The sequence below is a fragment of the Papaver somniferum genome, unplaced genomic scaffold, assembly GCF_003573695.1.
Source record: "Papaver somniferum cultivar HN1 unplaced genomic scaffold, ASM357369v1 unplaced-scaffold_29, whole genome shotgun sequence".
Classification (NCBI taxonomy): Eukaryota; Viridiplantae; Streptophyta; class Magnoliopsida; order Ranunculales; family Papaveraceae; genus Papaver; species Papaver somniferum.
The window spans coordinates 2688516-2710302 of record NW_020639929.1 but is presented as its reverse complement, the minus strand read 5'-3'; positions in this window follow the sequence as shown (position 1 = coordinate 2710302).

Genomic DNA, 21787 nt, shown 5'->3' with positions numbered 1-21787 from the left:
GAAAACTATAATCATCGAAAATTCAAATAATATAAACAACTGCTAGATATTCAATCGATGTATATAAATGTATACAATCAACAAAAATATTATATATATATCAAAAATCCAATTTTTTTATCATATGAAATAGCTATGTTCCCAAGATTTAGGTTTTATATAAATTACCAAGAATATCAATATATTTTACGAGGAATATCAAGGGTTAAACAATAAAAAATAAACATAAATTAATCTTGATTTTCAAAATCAAAAATAAAGATAAGCCCTCGGACTACTTGAATAGATGAACAAAGATGTTCAACGAAGTAAATCGATAAAATTTACAAATGTTCATTTAATGATATCTCTATTTTACATTGTACATGCATCCCTTCTTAGTTGTGATTTCTTTACGCACATCGCTGAAAATTTAGTTTGACATTTGCAAAGTTTCCATTTAACAATGTAATTTAATATTGAAAATCTATATTCCGTCTCTTAGATTAGTCCTAGGAAATACCATATCTTATAGCTACAATTAAATACAGAAAGAAGATATAAATAAAAAATTTCATTATCAGCAAATAAATCTTCCCAGTTCTTTGATTTTCCATTATTATATTCCAAAATATGTTGGATATTATTTTAATTATTCAGTTCTAGAAAGATCTGGATATTAAAAGTTTAAATAAAACATTGTTAACTTAACGATCTGTAAGGTTCCCAATTTTACATTTTTTTATGTTTAATGGTTTTCCATACCCACTTGATATCTTCTATATCCTTGATGAAGTTTCTTGGTATTTTCCATAACCGCTTCAAATACATATCAAGGGATTCTTTCCGGCGTAACGTGATAATGGTGGTTTGTGCTTAATACTCACTTTTGGGACCTTTTCGTCTTAATGAAGAAGACAGTAAAGAACAACACAGATTCTCCAAATTAGTATGGTAGAGTGTTGATTCAAAGGTCATCTCTGAAGTATCATATCAATTTCTTTTTTAAATTAAAGTATTTAATACGTTTGATGTATTAAAATTCACTTATTATTGTGATACAAGGAATAAAAATCTCTATAGTTACTAAATTTACTCTCCGGATAAACCCCATAAATAAAAGGACCAAATAATAAATCCATATAGGAATTTTTGCACCTTCGGTTGAAGATGCTCTTATAAAAAGTAAAATCTAAGTGAGAAGGTGGACCCTACTTATATTATTTTCACTCGGATCCGCCACAGATGCCAGCTATAATGACTAGAGGAAAGATTACTCGCTTAGATAACTTTCTAGAATTCGGAGGATTGAGTGTGGTGCTCAAAAAAGCAAAATCGGTCATTTAGATCTGCATCTTTCACTTCGACATACACCCCTGGATACGAAATCTATGTTATAGTAGATAATCACCTCCCCGTTTACAAATTGCAATGCCGAATCATTATCGGTGACATAAAAGTTACTGAAATACGGTAAGAATGATAAACACACCAAGAACTAATACTCTGTTGCGCTAAAACCCTGTGAAAGCGATTTGTACAGCTACCTAATTGTATCCTAAATATTGCAAAGAACACAAACTAGAAAAGAAAAAAGAGACGAGAATTTAACGAGGTTGAATCCCGGGAAAAATTAAGAGCTTTATATATTATCGTTTAGGTGGAAACATATAAACCCTAGAGAGAAAGAAGAATTTTTTTGTGATTTTCTTAGTTCCCTACTAGGCTATTTACATGCTCATATCTGGAGTATAATTCTTAACCTCTAAGAATAGGACTCCTAGACTTTTGGAATAAGTAAACATATAAGAGCTATCACAACTCTTTGGTGACCGACTAATTTTGGGATAACCAAAATCATCTCCACCGACCTAACTTCTAGGATATAGTTAACACCGTGTATTGGAGTTCAACACGGTTTTGAACTCTCACAAAACCCGAGTGTTACAATCCCGCCAGCGTCCAACATACTCAACTCCATAAGTGATGGTAAAACAGTTTGAAATGTAGGAACTTAGAGCCTCTCCAATGGAATGTTTGTGAGGGAAAAACGATTCATCCACGTGGGATACGCATCCATATTCCATAAAATCTTTTTCCAACCCTAACCTCTTCAATTAATATGGAGATGAGGTGTCATGTTTTCCTATAGACATCCTCTAACTCAACCTCTTGTTTCAGAGGTTCACCAAGATCCTAATCAACATTTTTGTACTAAAAATAGATTTAATTAGTTGAAAATATTTTTAATGAAAAGAAAATATTTAACGAATATTTTTCCTTTCTCGTTCCTTGAGTGAAACTTTTCTTCCCCTATTTTTTTCCCTCTCGTTTTTCACCCAGAGCCATTAAACTATTTCGTATCTAATGTGAATCAATTGGAACTGTATTTTGTTTTTATTGTCAATACCACTTCTCTTATATATTAATTGAATTTCCACCGATGATTAATAGATTAATTTTCATCGGTTAATACTTTGGATGTTCTCCCTTTTATAGTTATTTTGTTGTTAACAATGATGCGGAGAAGGAGATAATATCATCACCAATGTTGATCTTAATCTATTGGTGTTAGGGAAAACCGATAGTGTTTACTTTTTACATTCCGAACTACATCTTTTAAATTTTTTATTTTTATGTGCTTGAGGTATAACGACAGAAATGGGCATAGCTGAAGGTACTGGATTAATGGATATATTGGACTTGTAGGTGAAGGTATGGACTGCTGGAAGGAGAATGACCTGATTAATGGATATACATGATGGAGTTTCCCAGCGACAGAATGAGTTTTTTCTTTATCGAATAAAAAATCTTTATTATTCCCTTTAGGTAAATTAAGATTACAGCTAGACAAAAGAGACGGTCAAAACGCTAATGGGTTGGAGAAATATTTTTTTTTGTTCCTTGTATATAGGAAAAATAGTTGGAATATTGATTAAAGGATGTCTTCCCACAATGCACATAGGAAGTTGAACACATGACCATTGGAGAATCTCTCAGGAGCCAAGCCTGTAATATGCAATAGTATCACGTACAAAAACTTAGTTTATAAAACTTAATTTTTCTTTTATTTTTAATTTTTTTAATTTGTAAAACTTAATTCTTTTTTTTTGGTGTTTTCTTTAATACGTTTGGTTTCCCGATACTAGCAATATGCAGATTCACAAATATTTTTCTCACATACCCATTACCTTTAATTCGTTTTTTATTCAAAAATTGAGTAGTAATCATGAAAATAAGGTGAATAAGTTACAGTAGTAAGTTTGGTTAGTATAAATTTAAAAATCCGTAGTTTGGTAACTGAATTTTCTGAAACAAATTAAAAACACGAAGAATACTTCATCTAAAACGAAAACTCTTGACGTAGCCGATCTTTTCTATGAAACACCATATACAAAGTTCGGATATTCGTAAAAAAAATTCCTTAGACGAACTCTTCTTTATTAACCCACATATTGAGTTCGGTTAGTTCGCAAAAAAGAAAAAAAATACTTGGCTAAACTCTTCTCTGCAAACCCATATGTCGTGTTCGGTGAGATCGCATTTTATTTCTACTGCACGAAATTTTATGTTCATGTAGTTCGGCTTCTTTTATTATTTCTCTCATTTCTGAACCTCATGCTCGACTAAAATTATATTTTTTTCTCCGGGCCGAACCAATTAAAAAAACTCGCGTTTTTAGGGGCCACTCAAAAGGATTTAGGGGCCAACAATAAAACAAAAAAGGTCACCCAAAGGGAAAATGTAGCCAGCCCTTATCTCGAGTAATTCGTAATGGCGAAATTACCCTTATATATTTGGAGGATATGATAACATTGTTATCCTCCGATTGCAATCGGAAGCCATAATATTACCCAGACTTCCGATTGTAGTCGGTGCAGTATTAGAATGATTTATGTTTCATTTTTTCCATTTCTTTTTCATTTTTGAGTTGTTAGAGTTATAGAGAAGAAGGTGAAGGGAAAACCCATTTTATCACTACAAAAATGGATGGATATGAAGAAGAAGGTGAGAATCATGGCGAAGAACAAAATGTTGAGGGTTCACGACCGTTTAGAGAAGACGATTTGGGGTATATGTTGAATGATCCAAACTTTTGTGGAGAGTAAAACCTAGACGACCCTTTCATGGAAGAAAATGGAGAATCGCCTGATATTGAAGCTAACGATGCATGTAAAACACAAGTATTGTGTTAAGAATCTCAAATACTCGATTTGCATGCGTTTGTGTGCTTTTGTAAACAAGAAAAACCGCTTATTGCATGCATTGAATGCCATGAACTACCCAGATTCGGTAGATAATTTCTCGAATAAACTTACGAATATAACACACTGAATACCAAATATGTATATTCGGTGGTTCCAAGATAGTAGTTTACTGCCGAATATGAGAAAAAACCCCAAACTGGTTTTCCAAAAAAATCTACATTCGGTAGTTATATAGAGTTATTTACCCCCGAATGGCCCCAAAAACGAATTCCTCAAAAAATTTCAAAACTCAGTATTCTTATCCTTTACAATCGGTAATAGTTTAACATTATTTGACTACCGAATATAACAGTGGCCTCAAAATAAAATTTCCGAAAACTTGAAAATCGGATGTTTATCGATTAAACTTATCTCCCGGTTATTTATATTCGGCTGTTTTACTATATATTTTAGCTTCCGATTATATCATTTTTTGCACTCAGTAAACTGTGTACATTCATTTGCATAAATCGGGTGTTTTGGATAACCGATAGGATTCCGAATATAGTATATTCGGATGTTTGACTTATTTAATAACCTCCGATTATTGTATAATAATTTGTTGCTTTCATATGCAGGCTGTTGAAGAGTTTGTTGATGATTTCTATTTGAGGCCCGACACTTCCCTATACTATGCAAACGATTTGGTATACTCATTACTACTTTTTTTTTTCAAAATTTATATGTTAAATGGTTATGCTTATTAGATTTGTTTTGTTTTATGCACGTTTAGACATTTGGAAGTAAGAAGGAGGCAAAGGAATGGCTTATGAACAAGGCAAAAGATAACATGTGCGTGGTAGTTCAAAATAATCATGTTAGTGACACTCGATTTGAAATGATTTGTGAGCGAGGTGGGACGCGAAAGAGTCACGAGGGAAAGAATAGTAAGTACGTACGGAAGACGAATAGGAAATACCGAAGCAATACCAAGAAGATAGGATGCCCATTTAAGATTGTCTTCTATAAGCCCGATGGTATTAAAGGTAAAGAGTATAAAATGTATAAAGTTGATAACGGTTGTCACAACCATGATGATCCGTTGGATTTAATTGGACATGTAATGGTTGCCAAGTTAAAACCACATCAAATGCAGACGGTGAGGTCTATGCGGATCCAAAAAGCGAGTGCGATCTTAAGTAAAATAAAGGCGGACGACCCCGACAACTTGTCTTCTTTGTCTACAATTAAGTCGGCCCTAGCTACGATCAAAAGGACTGAATGGGATGGTAGAACGGTCATGCAACAATCGGAGTGGTTAGCGGAGTTACACGGCTACACCTTGAGAAGGGAAGAAAAGGATGGTATAGTGGTTCGTATTTTCTTGGCACATCCCGAAATGATCCAATTGGCTCAATGCTTTCATCAAATTTTGTTGATAGATGCTACTTATAAGACAAACAAGTATAACATGCCGTTGTTGAACATTGCTTGCCATACTTCGGACAAAAACACGTTTACGATTGCATGGGGTTTAATGGATCATGAGACAAATGTGAGTTTCATTTGGATGTTGGAGACGTTGAGGTCCATTTATAACGGTGATAATTTTCCAAGGGTTATTGTAACGGATAACGATCAAGCCTTAATGCATGCAATAGCGGTAGTGTTTCCGGAAGCCCAAAACTTGCAATGTACGTGGCACATTCAATGCAATCTCAAAACCAATTGCCATCATCATTTCCAAGCTAAAAGACCAAGGAAGGGTACCAAGAGGTCAAAGGAAGAGGATGAGCGCATTAGTAAATTAACCGTGGAAGAACGTAAGGAAGAGGATAGGCTATTTGAAGAAAAGTGGAAGGAGGATGGAATTATTTGGAAAATGTTCATGAAAGCATGGGACAAAATCGTTTGGTCGATGACCGAGGAAATTTACGAATGTAACTTGAAGAAATTTGAGGATGAATACGGCACGGACTACCCAAAACCGGTTGAGTATTGTAAAAAACAATGGTTAACGATTAAGGAGAGGTTTGTGTTTGCATGGACATATGAATATCGTAACTTCAAGAACGAGGCGACAAGCATTGCGGAGGGGTCTCATGGTCGACTAAAGAAAATACTAATTGGTAGTCAAAATGGAGTTGTGTCGATCCAAGAAGCAATCCATGAATTCACCAATCGTGATCTCGTAAAGATTAGGAAATGTATGCAATTTAGTGTACACCAATTCCCGATGGAACATATTAAGGAAAAATTGCTTCTAAGGGGAGTTGTTCATAAAGTTTCAAGATGGGCAATAATAATCGCATGATGAAACAATTGAAGTTATATAAAACTTATGATGACGAGAATACGGTTTGTGTTTGCAAGGATATGATAGGTATTGGACTCCCGTGTCGTCATAAGTTGGGTAGGTATGTTGAAGTGATTGACATCGATGATATTCACCCATTTTGGAAGCAATTAAATTTCACTCCGAACACCCCGGTAGTTGATGGTCCGTCTTTCTTGGAGTCGGAATTGTGTGCACGAATAGCCGAGCGTTACGCTACATCAAACGGCACCAAAAAGCAAATATTGATGCATAATTTGGAGGAAGCCCTTCACCCTTGTTTAAGGGAGGTTGATGAACCTATTAAGCAAAAGAACACCGGTAGGGAACACCGAAGTGTCGAGGACCATCCAAAGAAAAGAGTTGAAGGAGTATTTGTCTAAAAAAGAATATTGTCTAGGCACGAGCGTTCGGAAGCCGAATTTGAAGATGAGCCGGAACCTAAGAAAAGAGGTCGTCCAAGAAATGATCAAAGTGGACCAACCACCCGACAAGTAAGGCCAAAGATCTCTACAGAGCCTTCTCAAGTAAGTCAACCCAATGTTGTCGAAGAAGTTGTTGAGCAAATGAACGCCTCGCAAAAACCCAACCAATGGAAATTCTTACTATAAAAGAGGACAAAGGTACTCTTCGTTGCCCTAGAGATCTTAATGGAAGACCAAATCGATCCACATATACAATATACAAAGAGTATTTGGAACAACTCCCTCCACTTATCATTCCATTTGTTTTGTCGACCGACGAGGTTGATGGGGATGGAAATTGTGGGTTTCACGTTGCTACGGAACAAATGGGTTACTTTAGAGAGGCGGATATCGAAGATGTCACCCAATGCCAATATTTAAGAAATAAGATGGCGGTACAACTAGTGAAGGACAAGGGTTTTTATATGGAGATGATGAGGCGAGGAGATAGATACGACAAAGAACAAGAGTTCAAAGACTTAGTTGCGCGTGTGAAGTGCCGAAAGGGATTGAAGACAATCGGATCCAAGTATTGGATGACAATGCCTAAATTTGGATATCTCCTAGCGGACGTTTTGAATTGCGTGGTACATTTCTTTGTTTCCTATGTATGGACTTAGCATGACGTTTGCACCCACAAGAACGGCTTGCGACGAGTCGGTTAAAGATAGAAGAATCGTAATGGCATTTGTGAATGAAATGCATTTTATCGGTTTAAGAGTAAAGAAAGATTGTCCGTTACCTCCGTTGAGTAAGTGGCACGATTACTTCCCGATGAACCATTGCAAGGATTGGGTGAAACAATATGAGTCCAACATGGTTGATTGGGATCGTGTTATGGACAACAATTTCCCGCTGAGTTACTCGAATTGATCCCCTCGGATGATGACGATGTTTGATCGTTTTTTTTCGAGGCAGCTATAATTTTTTTTGAAACTATGTAATCGGAACAACAGTATTATAACACTTCAATCCGATTAATCATATTCGGGAATTCCATATTTTATCAAACCGCCGATTAATATTAAAAATTTGAATTTACAGCACTCAAACATCACATGTTATTCTTTTTTCCCAGTCCGAGATGCAACAATCAACGCGGCTTCGAAATGTAGAAACGACTCTCCCTCCACTTGGAATAAGCATCTTGTGCCGCAAACCTGTCGTCTCTGTGCCTAGCAAGATACGGTTGTACTCGGTGCACAATTTTATAACATGGTGCACCCTTGAAGAAACATGGATGGTTCATAATTGTGGCGTGGCTTCTTGTACTTACCAACAAAGGACCCAATGAAACGTTAATCCAAAATATACGATCGTCCTGCTGTTCTTTGGGTAGATCTTTCACAATGTAATAATTTTTTATCCATTCGGTCTCTTCCTCAACTTGTTTTAATCTTTCTCTATGATGGAATTGTTCTTGACCTCGCTTCTTAGCCTTGATTTCCTCTTCCTCCTCCTCCGTTGCCACTAACGATGGTTTAATTTTTTTGGGTTGTTTGTTCCTTTTTTGTATTTCTTCTTCCATTGCTGCAATTGATGTAGTTGTTCGCTTGCATCTTCGAAGTATGTTGTCGATTGATGATGGACTTGCCATTGAAAAGGTTTTTCATTCAGATTTTTACTCAATAATAACTGAGAGGGGTTACCCTCCTTATATAGATTAGAGTTCCAACGGATCTAATTTTTGAAAATATGGCCGTTGAGGTTTCTGAAAATATGGCCGTTGAGGTTTCGTATCATGGTGCACTACAATCGGTTGTTAACGATACACGTATTCCCCGAATAAACATTCGGTGGAAACTTAAATTTTATCTACCGATTAAGTTGGTATTTCTAAACACGACTATATTATTCGGAGGATAATTGTTTTGTAAAGTTCCGAATGTACGATGGCCCAAAAATCAGAATTTGGGAAAAACTTATACTTTTCAAATTTTGAAATTGAAATAATCGGAAGTTAATTAGTTACCAAACTTCCGAATATGGGCTGTCTAACATTCTATATTGGCCCTTGGAACCACCTAGAGCCAGGCGTGGTTTGTTTTGAACTTGCTATATTCGGAGGATAATGTTTTTGTAAAGTCCCGAATGTACGATGGCCCAAAAATCAGAATTTGGGAAAAACTTATACTTTTCAAATTTTGAAATTGAAATAATCGGAAGTAAATTAGTTACCAAACTTCCGAATATGGGCTGTCTATTCTATATTGGCCCTTGGAACCACCTAGAGCCAGGCTGGTTTGTTTTGAACTTGATATTCGGAGGATAATTGTTTTGTAAAGTCCCGAATGTACGATGGCCCAAAAATCAGAATTTGGGAAAAACTTATACTTTTCAAATTTTGAAATTGAAATAATCGGAAGTTAATTAGTTACCCAAACTTCCGAATATGGGCTGTCTAACCTTCTATATTGGCCCTTGGAACCACCTAGAGCCAAGGCGTGGTTTGTTTTGAACTTGCTATATTCGGAGGATAATTGTTTTGTAAAGTCCCGAATGTACGATGGCCCAAAAATCAGAATTTGGGAAAAACTTATACTTTTCAAATTTTGAAATTGAAATAATCGGAAGTTAACTAGTTACCAAAACTTCCGAATGTAGCACACAAATCATTGTCATTTGAACTTGTCTAACTTAGTTACCCAAACTTCCGAATGTACAACAAAAATCATTGTTATTTATCTGCTCTTCTTTACTTTACGATCGTGACTACCTCCCAGTCCTGCACGACCACGGGTTTGAGCACCTTCAGTTGGAGCAGCTTCAGTTAGAGCAGCTTCAGCGCTCGATGAAGCTCGAGTTCTTTTACCCGTCTTTGATACTACCACCTTGGGCGGATGCCTCTTCGTGACTTTCTCCCCAAACTGGGCAGCATAATCTTCGTTATCCATATTATCAACTAGATCTCTAGCCTCTTTGATCTTCTCAGCTGGCATGGGATCTCCGCTCTTCAGGCATGCAGTTAACATTTTGGAAACACGCTTGAACCTATACACCTGTTTTTTATACGTAATGACATAACATCAAACGGTAATTACCTAAGATTTATAGGAATAATATAAAATGAACAAAAATATAAGAACATGCACCAGTCTATCATAACCAGCTGGTTTGTCTTTGATGATAAACTTATAACTTGAACCCGCCGCAGTAGTGTTGGATTTGATTTCACGGATAACCAAAGGATGTGATACCTTGTTATACCAACTCATATAGTCTGGAGAATTTTCATCACCTCGGGTGGTTCGTCTACCAGTGTCGATAATGAAGTCATTCCTCTTATCCCAGTTATCAAGAACAGTAGGTGGGCCTGTATGAACAATCGTGAGATTATCACCACTAGAAGAGCACAACTCCAACTCCAATTTGTAGTAATCCCCCATTTTCTCCACAAGTTGATGTTGTATATACCCGTGTTGTAGCATCACCCTAGAGGGGTTATACATCACATATCCTGTGGGGTGCCACAATGGTCCAAAATAAAGGGACAAGTCCGACCGGACATTTATATGCCCACTGGCTCGATCTTCCTTGTATGGATCAAAGCATACGTCTGAGGCCTTCAATTGGTCCAAAATCTCCCTCATGCGTATCAACTGCTGCTCTTTTGTCCTAGAACGGTTGTCTTCAAATATATACTTTGTTCATCTAGGAGTACCTTTGCACCACCCCGGCTTCTCTCCGGCCAACTTCAGGATAGGGAAGTGGTCATAGATCCATGCCTATATACATAAGAAACCAAGTTTTAGTAAATAGATTGTGTATATTCGGTAGTAATTTCCAAAAATTATTTCCGATTATATATAATCGGAAATAAAACTGAGTACATATCCACCGAATAACCAACATTCGAAAAAATAGATGGATCATTTCCTACCGAATATGCGTCATTTGGAGTTCAGTAACCTATAGTTTTTCTGGCCTGTATATTCGGATCTAATATCAAATGAATATTTCCGATTATATATAATCGAAAAACAAAATAAGTACCTAGCCACCGAATAACCAACATTCGGAAATAGAGATGGATCATTTCCTACCGAATATGCGTCATTTGGAGTTCAGTAACCTATAGTTTTTCTGGCCTATATATTCGGTTCTAATATCAAAAGAATATTTCCGATTATATATAATCGGGAAAAAAATAAGTACCTATCCACCGAATAACCAACATTCGGAAAAAGAGATGGATCAATTCCTACCGAATATGCGTCCTTTGGAGTTATGAATATGCATCATATGTATTGTCTACCGAATAACTATAGAGTGAGTTATAGAGTTAAAGAAAAAACCTGCAACAGAGCCACGTTCCCGGCAACTTGGAAGGTTGCTAGCCTCGAAGCCTTTCTCAACTCTTCCATCAAGAATGCTAGGCATGCTGTGCCCCAAGAATAGTCACCGACTTCATGGAGAGGATCCAAAAGTTGTATAAGGTTGGCGTCGATCCGGTTGCCAGAAGTATTGGGGAATATGACACATCCCAATACACAAAGGAGATATGCGGTGGAAGCGTGGTTCACTTGCTCATCAGTTAACGTTCCATTCTTTTCCTTCTCCAAGGTGCCTCAGAACATATTCATCAAAGCTGTAATGTTGATCTGTCTTGTTCTGTAACTTGCATGCCTCCTAAACTCTGTTGTTGTTGTCTCTTCATCCCAACCTAAGCAATTTTAGTTAGAGCATAAAGTTGTGCCCAACTTAACTTCTTTGTGTAGTTAACCTTCACAGCTGTGCCTTGGTCGGGAAGGTTAAGAATCTGCACAACATCATCCGGGGTAATCGTCATCTCCCCAAACGACAAATAGAAAGTATCGGTCTCAGGATACATTCTCTCCACGAACTCCGATATGGCCACACGATCATGTTCCAACAATGAATTCTCGGCGGCATTAGCTAACCCCGAGTTGGCAACAATTGACTTGAACCCTTTCACATTCACCGGATAAAGGCCACGCAAGCATTTTTGTTGGTGCGGCGGTAGGTTTGAGTAGATGGACCGCATCTTGATGATCCTATTAAAGTACATAAAAAATCCTTAATACAAATATTACGATATAACACATAGACAATACATTAATAAAAAATAATAATTTTATTACCTCGGTTTCGTATATTTCTCTGGCCCATGAGTCTTTGTATCTAAATAGCAATTTTCCTCCATCCGCTGGTAGCCCAAGGATTGTGCCTGCTGGAATACCCTTCTTCTTCAAGTGCTGAGGGACAAGATGTGATGCTTTCTTAGCAATATCCTTCTTTACACCATCTTTTCCTTTTTTGGCTTTTTGGGTATCACTTGGTTGTCCTTCTTTTTCTATTCTTGGCACTGGATCAACTGGTTCAACACTTGGTTCTGGACTTTGTTGAGCGGCTTGTTCAACACTTGGTCGCACCTCTTGTACATTGCCTTGTTGTTCTACACTTTGTTCAAAACTTGGTTGCACTGCTTGTTGACTGCTTTGTTCTTGTAAGCTTTGTTGAGCACTTGAATTATCTTTGGCACTCCTTTCCCTCCTAGCACTAGCTGTCACTTTCTTCCTCCTTTATCGACTTTGTCTAAACAACAAAGAAAGGAACAATATTTACAAACTATACAATCGGAAGACAAAGTATGGAAATATAACCCGAATGTACACATTCGGACGTAAGAAGACACATTGTTCCCGAATACATAACAATCGAAAGCTAACTAAACATATTTACAACCGAATATGCATCAATTGGAGTTCATAAGCTCTAAATTTTTCATCCTACACAATCGGAAGACAAAGTACACAACTATAACCCGAATGAACAAATTCGGAAGTAAGAAGACACATATTTTTCCCGAATGAAAAACAACTAAACATATTTACAACCGAATATTCATCAACTAGAGTTCAGAAACTCTAAAATTTTATCCTACACAATCGGAGGTATAAAACATTATATTGTCTTCCGAATAAACACTGGCCCCAAAATGAGATTTTTCCTATATCAGAAATTTTGAGATTTTTTCAATATATATATATATATATATATTCGGTAGTGACTGTACTTCCGAATACTATGTGTCTACTTAAATATATTCGGAAGCCAACAAATTCATTAAACTACCGATTATTACCAGTTTGTATCCAGGAAGATATGGCCAATAATATTCGGCCGATAACCATCAAATATTTCTCCCGAATACTGTCGATGTTCTTTAGAAATGAGGAACATGACTACACTCGGAAGTAAATGAGCATGAATATCGCCCGAATCTGGATAAATAACCGAAAACCCTTGAAATTCTTTTTCTCGATTCGTCGAATTAAAGCGAAATAAACCCCAAAAATGATAGATTCTTACCTAATTGGGGCCATTTGAAGTTGACGAAGTGTTTGACTATCGGAATCGCCACCACCGACTACATCGACGGGTACTTGTTCTTCGCGTTCTTCGCGTTCTTCTTCATTTGCAGCAACAATTTCTGTATTTCTTGCTAAAATCCCAATCTTTGGATCGATACCCCGAGCAACGTTTTTGGTTCTAGCTCTGTGGGTTTCATTTCCCTTATCCATTGTTTTATAAACGAATCGACGATGTTTTGATTTTACGATTCGCGGCGATGTTTCGGTTGAACGAGGGAAAGTTTTTTTTCTTCCACAATCGGAAGATAATATGAAACTGGAAGAAGAAGAGTTGAAATGAGTAGAATTTTTTTTGATTTGGTTTTTATACAGTTTTACCAGAAGGGCATTTATGTAACTTCAATATCATATAGGGTACCCCTTAACTATAGTCTTTGGATGGGTATAAATTGATGGCCCCTAAATCCTTTCGGGTGGCCCCTAAAAACGCGAGGTTAAAAAAGGGAAAAATAATAAAAAAACAAAAAACATCTAAAGAATTTTTTTTAAGAAACAAAAAAACTAATTTTAATTAAAGGGTAATTTAGCCATCTCAACCTTTTAGGACTCCCCATATAATTATAGGGTAGATATTCTTATCATATAATAGTCCCCACCAAAAAAGAATGGTGCTCAAAAAATCATTATTTCTGTACGATGATATAGCATAGTTGAACATGGCCCGAATAGTTTTGTTTTAGGCCCGTCCGCATCCAACACATAACGGATTTCAAGCTTGAAATCTCATTCCAACATCCAATGAATTTCTGTACAAATGTGTGGATAGAAGGATTGGTCCGACTGGATATAAATTTAGTAAATTTCTTTTATAATCAATGGACAAAAAGAAAAAAAAATGGCTTAAATTCCCATATCGCAGAAGAGCGTGATAGCGCTTACATAACAAACTTAAAACTGCAACACCATAACATAAGTCATTTTATAACCAACGGCTCAATCTAGCACAATCAATCAAGATATGAAAATGGAAATGAAATCAATCAAATCAAGCACACACACAACACAAGGATTTATAGTGGTTCGATCAAGATGATCTACATCTACTTGCGAAGACAACGAAATGATTCCACTATGATGATCAAACAAGTTTACAAGGTTTCCCCCAAATCCTCTCAACCATAGTCTTCCATTGCTTGAACTTGACACAAGTTTTATCTTTGTGTTTAATTATGAATACCCATACCTTGAGAAATCATCAATGAATGTCAACATATATCTACCACCACCATGTGAATCCACCCGAGAAGGACCCCAAAGATCAGAATGAATGTAATCCAAAATACCCTTGGTGTTATGACCACAGAAATGTTCACAAAAATCAAGCTTACCAGTTTTATGACCACAAAGCAATCCTTGCTTGCTCAAAACATCCAACCCCCTCTCACTCATATGCCCTAACCGCATATGCCATAACTTGGTAGTATCATCTTCTGAAATTAAAGAACATACAGCTGCATCACCTGTTACAGTAGTACCTTGCAGTGTATAAAAACCATTAACTCTTGTACCTTTCATGATTGTAAGACTTCCTCTTGAGATACGAATAACTCCACCTTCACTTTGATACTTGCAACCGTTTGAATCAAGTGTACCCAAAGAAAACAAATTTCCTCTCAAATCCAGAACATGCTTAACCTTGGTTAAAGTCCTCACAATACCATCATGCATCTTAATTTGAATTGTTCCTATACCCACCACTTTACAAGTGATATTGTTTCCCATACGAACTCTTCCACCTTCTCGAGCTTGATAAGTAGAAAACCATTCTCTATGAGGATACATATGAAAAGTACAACCTGAATCAAGTATCCACCCATTATCCGAGCTTTCGGTATAAACCATGAGAACCGTTCCATCATCACTTTCCCCTTTAACATTTGTCGTGGTTCCTTGGTTTGTATTCTTCTCAAGATTCTTTCTTTTTGGACAATCCTTCTTGAAATTCCCTTGTTCCTTACAATGAAAGCAATAGAATTTACCGGATTTATATTTAGACCTTGACTTTGATCTACCCCTATCAAATCCACCCTTTTGGTTTCCACTTCCTCTTACAACCCATCTCCCGAATTATCTTTACCATCAATACCCGTCTTCTTTAACTCCTTAGAGTTCAAAGCCGCCTTAACGTCTTCCATGGAAATTGTATTCTTCCCATACATTACGGTATCAACAAAGTTATCATAAGATGGTGGTAAGGAATAAAGCGAACCTAACGCTTGGTCGTCATCTTCAATTTTGACATCAATATTTTCCAAATACAAGAGAATTTTATTATAATCATCAGTATGATATATAATAGACATTCCTTAATGCATTCTAAGAGTATGTAATTTCTTCTTAAGATAAAGACGATTAGTCACGGATTTAGTCATGTACCTTTTCTCCAAATTGTTCCATAGCCTGTCCGGAGTCGTTTCTATCGCAACTTCTCTCAAGACCTCATTGCTTAAACACAACAAAATTAATCCATGTGCTTTCTCCATGAGTTATTTCTTTTCTTCGTCCTTCAATGTTTTTGCTAGAGCCGTTTTCCCTTTCAAAGTTTTCACCAAACCTTGTTGAACCAAAACAGCCCTCATATTTAGCCTTCATAGATTGAAATCATTCCTTCCATCAAGATTCTCAATCTCATACTTTGCCGCCACTGTAGATCGCTTCAACCCGGCGCTCTGATACCAACTTGTAGGACCCCTACGGACCGCCGCACCATCTCCGGGAACGACCACATAACACTGATACTGTCCCCACTTGACCACCTTGAGGTTAGGTGTGAGGTTTTAATCCAAAATGCCTCGGTGCTATGTAGGGAGATTGTCTAGCTTATATATATATCACCATATGGATCTTGTCTTCCTCCATGTGGGACTATCCTTAGCTACCCCATGTGCGACTCACATGTGTGTATTGAGCCACACAACTCCAACAATCTTCACCTTTGCGAGAATACACACCACCTCGCCACCTCCGTCTGCTACCAATCAGACAATGATTACTGTCACCGCCACCGCACTCCCTTGGAATACTACTCAACACCTGAGCTTCTCGGCTCCACCACCTTCGCCATTACCCGGTTGACATTCCATAACCACTATTCAGCCCGATTACCGGCAGCTCCACATTGCTCTGATTGGTAGCAGACGGAGGTGGCAAGGTGGTGTGTAGTCTCGCCAAGGTGGAGATTGTTAGAGTTGTGTGGCTCAATACACACATGTGAGTCACACATGGGGTTGCTAGAGATGGTCCCACATGGAGGAGAACAAGTTCCATATGGTGACAGAATTTGTCATGGTATATTAGATTAAGGTAAAAGGTACAAACGAAATATACATGTGCCTGGTCTTATATACAAGAACCAGAGATAAAACAGGAAGGAAATAACTTGGTGTACAAGCCAAGTAATGTACAAATATAACAGATATGCTAGAATAACAAATATGGTACACCTGCATAACAGATTATGCATACTGCATAACAGATATGGTACATCTGCATAACAGATTATGCATACAGCATAACAGATTATGCATACTGCATAATATCTCGTACCCCCCCCCCCCCCCCCCTCAAAATCAACATGGGATAGAGCACATGTTGATTTTGGAAATTAAGAGCTTAAGGCGTGCAGAAGACAGCGCCTTAGTAAAAAGATCAGCAGGTTGCAGCTCAGAAGAAACAAAGGATAAGTTGATGACCCGTTTCTTGTACTGATGACGTACAAAATGACAGTCAATTTCAATGTTCTTTGTACGTTCATGGAAAACATCATTATGAGCAATGTGAATAGCAGCCTTGTTGTCACAGTACAATGGGGTTGGTTTTGACAGAGTAAATCCCATATCTTCTAGAAGCCATCGCAGCCAAACAATTTTTGAGGTTGAGTGTGCAAGAGCTCTATATTCTTCTTCAGCACTAGAGCGAGAAACTACGTTTTACTTCTTGCTGCGCCAAGATATTAATGAACTGCCTAAAAATATGCAATATCCTGTAGTTGAGCGTCTGTCTGTAATATCTCCTGCCCAATCTGAATTTGAATATGCACGAAGGAAGAGATCAGAAGTGGATGAAAACGTAACTCCTTGATACAATGTACCTTTGATATAACGTAAGATTCTGAGTACAGCTGCATAGTGAGTGGATCGCGGAGCTTCCATGAACTGACTAACTATATGCACTGCATGACTGATGTCTGGTCGAGTAATAGTTAAGTAGTTTAGACTTCCCACAAGCTGACGGTACAAGGTAGGATTAGTGAGAAGTTTTCCATCAGAAGGACTAAGCTTGTTGTTCAATTCAAGAGGTGTGGATGCAGTTTTATTATCCGTTAATCCTGCACGTTGAAGAATGTCTGATGCATATTTTACTTGAGAGATTAAACAATCATCAGATGAGTGATCAATTTCTAAACCAAGAAAGTAACATAAGGAGCCTAGATCCTTCATTTCAAAACATGAACTAAGATGTGTTTTAAGAGCATCAATGCCTTTCATGTCGTCACCTGTAATAACCATATCATCTACGTAGAGAAGTAGAATAACCATACCCTTTGTTGTTGAAAACATGGGCTGAATCATATGCACTTTGAGTGAACCCAAATCGTAGAACAACATTGGAAAACTTTTCAAACCAAGAACGAGGTGCTTGTTTGAGTCCATAAAGAGGTTTACGGAGCCTACATACTTGATTAGGTGAGTAAGACATTCCAGGTGGAGGTCGCATATACACTTCTTCTTGAAGATCTCCATGAAGAAAGGCATTTTTCACATCCATGTGATGTAGATTCCATTTTCGAGCAACAACAACAGCAAGAAGAGTACGCACTGTAGTCATACAGGAAACAGGGGCAAATGTTTCTTCATAGTCTATACCATACTCCTGAGTGTATCCTTGAGCAACTAGACGGGATTTGTATCTAACTATCTTGCCGTCTGAGTCAGTTTTAACTTTATATACCCATTTACTTCCAATTACAGACTTTCCTGGAGGTAGTACAACCATATCCCAAGTATGAGCTTCTTTGTGGGCAACTAATTCTTCATCCATAGAGTGTTGCCAGACTGGTAGTACAGATGCTTCCCTGTAAGAAGTTGGTGCATGCACAGATAAAATCGATGATAATGAGCAATGATAGTCTGCAAACCTGACTGGTGGTCGACGATTTCTTGTTGGTAAAGTAACATTGTCAGATATAGGATCCCCTTCTGGAGAAGCTGCGTCAGGACTAACCATAGAGTGCTTTTGTATTGCTTCACTAGATTCAAGAAGAGTAACATCTGTGGAGGGAAGCTGAATGGATGTTGATGGAGAATTGGACTGAGGCATATCCTCAAAAGGATCTAGATAAGAGAATTGTTCTAGGTTGGGATATTTACTAGTGGGAAGAGACCAAAAGGGTATATTTTCCCAGAATGTAACATGTCTGGAAACACGTAATCTTTGACTCTCTGGATCATAGCATCGATAACCTTTTTGTTCTATGCCATAGCCTAGGAATACACATATAGCAGTCTTTTTGCTAAGTTTGGTTCTTTCTCTCTCAGTGAGAAGAACGAAGCAGGTTGACCCAAAAACACTAAGCTCAGAGTAATCTGGTTTCTTGTTGTATAACCGTTCATATGGAGACATTCCTTCTGTAACTATGGACGAAATACGGTTTATGTTGTAGACTGCAGTCAGGACTGATTCACCCCAAAAGTTAGAAGGGACTGACGCTGACAAGAGTTGTGTTCTAGCTGTCTCTATGATATGACAGTGTTTTATCTCTACAACACCATTTTGTTGTGGAGTTTCAGTGCAGGATAATTGGAGAAGGGTACCTTCTGTTGCAAGGAATTCTCTGAAAGGAGTTGATATATACTCTCCCCCTTGATCAGCTCTGAATGTTTTGATGGTTTTTCCAAATTGGGTCTTGATCATTCTAGAAAAGGTTGTGTAAATTTTTAAAAAATATGATCTAGAACTGAAAAGATATATCCAGGTAAAACGGGAGAAATCATCAATGAAAGTAACATAATATAGTGCTCCTCCCTTAGAGATAATAGGATATTTTCCCCATACATCTGAGTGGATGAGATCAAAAGGTTTGACAGAATGAGTTATACTATTACTGAAAGGAAGAGCAGTTTGTTTTCCTAATTTGCATGAGATGCAATAAGGTTCTTTATCAACCTGAATAGTTCCTAACAATCCACTATTTATCATATGAGTGAGACGAGAGAAGGACACATGTCCTAACTTAGAATGCCATGACATAAAAGGAGACACAGACTGAGAAAAGGAATTTGCAGTTGAGGCAAGCTCACTCTTTGACAGCCTAGGAGAAATCAGTCTTTCGAGAAGATACAATCTTCCTACTCTACGGCCTATCCCAACAAGCTTCTCTGTCTTGGGATCCTGTATCACACATCCAGAATAGAAGAAGTGAATGTTAAATCCCTGATTACATAATTGTCCAATTGATATAAGGTTCATTCTTAATTTTGGGACAAGCAACACATCAGATATATGTATCTTGTCAGAGATTTTAATCTGACCAATATGACTGGCAGCCAGTTCAGATCCATCTGCAGTTTGGATTGTAGGTATAGTAATAGGACTTTTCTGCTCAAATATGCTAGAATCGAAAGTCATATGGTTAGAGGCACCTGAGTCAAGAAACCAACCATTTGAAAAGCTACTTGTGGAAGTAGATAGTGCAGATGCTGTTGTAGAGTTATTGTTACCCATTGGGAGTGCTTGCTTGAGCATCTCTTGTATGTCAGCTAGATTGTTTGGTGTGGATGCAGCTGCATAACTGGATGGTGATGCAGCTTCATAACTGGATGGTGCAGATGTATATCCAGTTCCATTAAACTTTCTTCGTTCTCTCATATTTCTGGAAGTAGGGGATGTACAGTTTCCTACTGTATGCCCTGGTTCCTTGCAGTAGTTGCACTGGATTGGGAAGCTTGATCCTTGCTGGATTGTTTGTGTGTTTGAGCTTTGTGATCCACTTTGCACTGATGGCACGATGCAGTTCTTGGCTTGTAGCACTGGATTTGTGAGAAATCACGATGAGTTTTCTGAGAGTTGAGATGAGTGTTAAAGTTTGCACGTGAATTGACTGCAAACACTGCTGGTATGTCTGGTTTGATTCTTTTCCGAGTTTCTTCAGTGATGAGTTCTGACAATGCGGCTTTGACAGACGTAAGAGGTGATCGATGGAGGATTGGGGCTCTCACAGTCTCAAAGTCATCTCTTAATGCCATTAAGAGTTGAACTAATCGAGACTCTTCTCTGTAATTTTGCCATAATTCTATATCAGTTGTCCAGTTTGGTTCCATTAGTGCTAACTGGTTCCATATGATTGACATCTCAGAGTGAAAATCTGAGACAGATTGTTCCATCTGTTGTTTCATAGATCGAATATCCTGTTCTAACTTATAACGTTGAGCAAAGTTTATCTGGGTATACCTTTTTGAGAGAAACTCCCATGCATCTTTGGCAGTCTCAAAGCTTGTAAGTTGCATGCTTATAGATGTTACCACTGTGTTGCTTATCCAGGTTAATATTTTGTGATTATTGATCTCCCAGCTCTCTGCTGTTTCTTCTCCTGTATCTTTTCCTTTGTCAGTGATAGCGACTCCGTTTGCAGGCTTCTTAGCTTTGCCGTCAATATATTTCCACATGGATTTTCCCTTGAGGAAACTTCTCATTAAGAAAGACCAATGATTGTAGTTTGTTCCATCAAACTTCACAGTAATGGGTTGATAATCTTCACGTGACATGTTGGGCTGTGATGAAGAAGATATGTCACTAGGGTTTTGAGTTTTATGAAGAAGATATGACACTAGGGTTTTGAGTTTTATGATTCTGATACTGGTTACTGGTTATCGTTTGTTTGTTGCAGCGGAAACACGGTTTGATTTAGATCTTGACTGGCTCTGATACCATGTTAGAAATCCATGGGTCTAACTAACCTCGAAAACCGGCTTGCAAGGTTAGGGTTGCCCATGACTTATTAAGCATGGATCCTAGATTGCCCTAGGCGATGTGGTATTATTTAACACATAGCACCGAGGCCTTTTGGATTAAAACCCTACACCTAACCTCAAAATGGTCAACTGGGGACAGTATCGATGCTACGTGGCCGTGATTGGCTTTACCAGAAGCAACTTGGGTGCTCACTAAAATAAACCTTCACTTGAAGCAGCAGCAGTACTTATAAAGAATCTCTGCAAGTACTGAGAATTTGTAACACCAGGTGGGTGATCACTAACCCCTCATACACCAAGTAATATACAACTCATTATTATGAACTATGGCTTAATCGAGTACGGAATAAACTTTTGTTTAACCCAAATGAATGAGACGAAGGAAGTGGAAACAAGTCAGGGCCGTAAAAAGGAGAGATGAAGCGGATACATAAGAAATGTCAAACCATAACAGTAC